Here is a 4,624-nt window from a genome sequence, read left to right on the forward strand (position 1 = left end):
GATTTGATTGGAGTCATGACCATGGATGACTGTGGTGGTAACTGGTGAAAGGTGGATCTAGAGAAGATTGGCCCATGTTGGCTGTTTGGTGAGAGAGCATATGGGTTTTTGGATTTGGATGAGTAGTGATTGTATGTGATACTGATGTGGCACACTATACTTGGAGGGTTAAACTATGGGGTTTACACTACTTCCTTACCAAATTCTGACTCATTTTATAAATCTTATATGCATGTCTTTGGAAATACGACACTTTTTTAATTGATGGTTTACCCACAAGAGCGTCTTTGGCCTTTTTGCAGGCCTAAAATTCTAACATTACATTTTTAGAGTTGTAAAATTTAATTTAAACTGTAATGGAAAAAATATACTGCACTTAAAAGAAAGAGGATCCTAATCCTTTTAAATAGATGGGAAAATTCATCCCTACTAGGTAACCGACCATTGGTGTATGGCATAACATAAACCGAGTTCTCTAGTTTAATCTATCATGCTATTTGTATATGGAGTTTTCGAGATCTTTTATGGGTAGTGAGTGAAATAATCTAACCAAAGACTGAAACACTATTTTGTTTAAAATTTTCAAGAATTTTATAGACAAACTAACTACTGTTTGCATGGAAAAAATATTTAGGGTTTAAATCTACGATCCGTACCCTATTGAATTTAAAAAATATATAAATATATATATATATATATATTAATATCAATAAATAAAGAGACAACTTCGTACTAACTAACTAAACAACAAGACATAACAATATTATTTATAACACTGTTTTAATACATAATAAGTAAATCTTATTCATACTCATTGTAATTAATTGATGTGCTTAAGGAGAGGGCCTGCAAACCAGAGAGCTACGGCATTAAGGACAATTGCAAGTGCTGACAACATGGAAGCAATGGCAGAAATCCTGAAAATTTTTCCAAACCTTGGTCTGTGTTGGAGCACCAAGGCACTAAATGCGCCCAAAAACGCGAACAGGATGAACATTAGAAACATATGATAGTCTGGCGGTCGGTCTTTGAAGAGAGCCGGAACTGGACTTCCGTCTACGTTTTCATGTGGAAGAACTATAGAAATGGTAGCTGCAGTGGAGGATATGTACAATATAGATTTCATCGGGCACAAGTTCAAGGATTTGTGAGCCACGACGTTCATTGAAAGGGGAAGAAGGCTTTCTTGAATGGGAAGTACTGAAACTGCGGAAATTTCTTTTGCTGTAGTTGAAAGTATGTTGAAACTGAACAAGTAACCATTTTTTTTTTTTAATGAATGAACAAGTAACCTTTCAAAAGTATGGACCCCGCAAGGCCAGCATTGACGGACCGAAACTTTCCTTGAAATTTATCCGCGAAAATTCCGAGTCAAGTCTAGCTATAACGCGGCTTGACCGATTTTATGATGACAATTTTTCTGTGCTATAATAACTTTATTACAATTTTACCGGGATAAACAGTGAGTGGTAGAAAAAATAAATTGTAAATTTATATGAAAGTGAAATGTCCAAATTTTTTTTTTCTGTTAACAATTTATCACATAAAAAAAAAAAAAAAATTATGGTACAAAAATTTGTAATCCTAAATCAGCTTATCATTTGAATTCATTACTTTTTTTTTTTTTTTCCTTCACCACTTATAATCTACTAAATTAAAATTGTGTCAAAATTATGGTACTAAATTAGTCATCCTAAATTTTCTTTGCGGCAATCATGAGTCAAAAAGTCTACACCGCGTTGAAATATGTGATAACTGGAGAAACATGCCACCAAAAATTTTCATTTTCACTGGTAAAAGAAATCAAGAAAATTTGTATAATGAGGGTTAATGGGTTTGAAAATTCCGTGAATTTTCTTTTTTTGACTTCTTGTTCTCGACTAAACAAATACGTACAATAATTTGCATTGCTTTTTCTAAATACGTTTTGAAATCACACCACTACATTATTGCGATACTAGTATATACACATACTACACTCAATTGCGGCAGTTGAAAACTTAAAATGCTATCCTGCGGGTCTGCAGTTGGGTTCAGCTTCCCTCTAGACACTGTCCTCTTAAAGGTTGTTAAATATATTAGCAACACAATGTAGGGATGGAATCAGGGTTCCGAATGAAAAATTGGTATAGACCAAACTTAACATAAGCTTGTTCAATTGCATTGTGTTAATTAACATCATAATTATATTCGTGGTAATTCTAGATTATTCTTTTTTTCTTTTTTTGAGAATTCTAGATTATTCTGTAATGAACTATTATCAATTTTATATATGGTGATTTTTCAAAAATTTATTTGATGATTTTAGAAATTGGGACATCAAACTAGATGTTGACAATACTGCATTTTTAATATGAGCTTCTAAATTATTTTGAATTTTTCTTAATAAAAAAAATCAAAATTGAACATTATTTTTCCAGGATCTTAAAAAAAAGGCAACAATAATTAATTATAAGGAATTTATCCTACATCTACCTAACCATTTAAATAATATTTTGACATAAGATTGACAAATTTCTCTTATTTCTTAAAAAATTGCACTACCAAACAATTTATTACAGCAAAGTCATTATAAATTTTTTTTTAATTAAAAAAATTAACATAAGCTTGTTCAATTGCATTGTGTTAATTAACATCATAATTATATTCGTGGTACTTCTAGATTATTTTTTTTATTTTTTTTTTGAGAATTCTAGATTATTCTGTAATGAACTATTATCAATTTTATATATGGTGATTTTTCAAAAATTTATTTGATGATTTTAGAAATTGGGACATCAAACTAGATGTTGACAATACTGCATTTTCAATATGAGCTTCTAAATTATTTTGAATTTTTCTTAATAAAAAAAAATCAAAATTGAACATTATTTTTCCATGATCTTAAAAAAAGGCAACAATAATTAATTATAAGGAATTTATCCTACATCTACCTAACCATTTAAATAATATTTTGACATAAGATTGACAAATTTCTCTTATTTCTTAAAAAGTTACACTACCAAACAATTTATTACAGCAAACTCATTATAACATTTTTTTAATTAAAAAAATTAACATTATTATTACAGCAAACACAACTAAAAACTTTTTCAAAAGTAACTTAAAAAAAAAGCATCAAACACATCACAGTTAACATTGAGTGAACTGAAAATCATACGATTTGATATAGTGCTAGATTTATGCTTTACCTTTAATGTCAATATTAGTTTGTCTGCAGGTAATTCATGTTACTTTTGGGGCAATTGGGTTTTAATTCATATTATTTTTTGGGCAATTGGGTTTCTTTAGACCAGATTTGTGCTTTATTATTATTATTATTTGTTATCATCTAGAGGTTATTGTAATTATTCTTCAGGCAACTTGGCAAAAGGGATAGAATAGGACATATACCATGTTGTATATGTTAGAGGGATGTGGAAGAGGAAGCACAGAATAGGAACACCGAAAATATGAAGGTTATGTGGTTTAGCCTTGTCGACCTACATCCACAGAGGAATCTCTTAAGGGCTACATCTTTATTATGTAACAGTGTAGTACAATAACCTGTGCGTGTTACAATGAACCCTAATATGAGTATATATAGGCGACTAAACCCTAGACTACTAGTACAAGCAAGAGTGGGATTGGGCCTATTACATTGGGCTAATATGTCTAATATATCTCTAACACCCTCCCTCAAACTCAAGGTGGAAGCTCGATAAAGGCTTGAGGTTAGATAAGCATAAGAAGATCCCTTGAAGATGCCTTTAAAGAAACCACGATGAAGAATGTGCCAATTGACCAATTTTGGAGTTTCAAATGAAGAAACAGAGTTCAAATTCAGAATCTACGCCAAAAAACTAAGCAAGATAGTCCCTTTTGGATATTTTGACTTTTGGTCAATGGTTAATGCAAAAAATCAAAGTCAATCGATGGAAAAGGTCAACGGTCAAGGTCAGTCAACGGGCTACACTGTCTGGGTTGGGTCAATGATCTGGCTGTAGAGTCGCTGATGTCATACGATGATGTGTTAGTGACATGGACTAGGGCTAACGTGGACGTGCTTGTGTGGCTACTGACGTAGAGTGATGACATCATTGGATGGCGTCAGATGACATCAGCAAGGGTTCTTCGGCACGTGGCTAGAGCGTGAGGTGTCTACTGGCGTGTGGAGGAGAGGCCAGAAATCAGTCAGCGCATGAAGGCACGTGCTCTAGTAGATGACTGCCAGATTTCTTCCATAGGCAAATGGGCGGTCGACATGGCTGATAGGACGGCGTGTGTGACCAATGGATGAGCTGCACATGAGGAAATTGTGGCGGCGCATGGGAGAAAGAGCTGGGGCTTTGTCTACATGTGGAGGCGCATGCGGCTGCCGATGGTGGCTAAACTTCTAGGTTTTTCTTGTGAAAGGTCGAGTAGCACATCTATGTGGTTGGTTTCATTAGGTGAAGGCTTGATTTGTATAGATCTGAAAGAGGAGGCATGAATTGCTTGGTTTATGGATCTTAGACATGGGTGTGAGTGACGGTGGCTGCGTAATTCCTTGAGGTCTAGATCTGAGAGGCAGCAAGGCAAGTGGCTGGTATGGAGGATTGATCTGTGTGCACCTGGGAAATTTCTTTGCTGTGTAAAGATTTTT

Source organism: Quercus lobata, chromosome 10 (genome assembly GCF_001633185.2).
Source record: "Quercus lobata isolate SW786 chromosome 10, ValleyOak3.0 Primary Assembly, whole genome shotgun sequence".
NCBI lineage: Eukaryota > Viridiplantae > Streptophyta > Magnoliopsida > Fagales > Fagaceae > Quercus > Quercus lobata.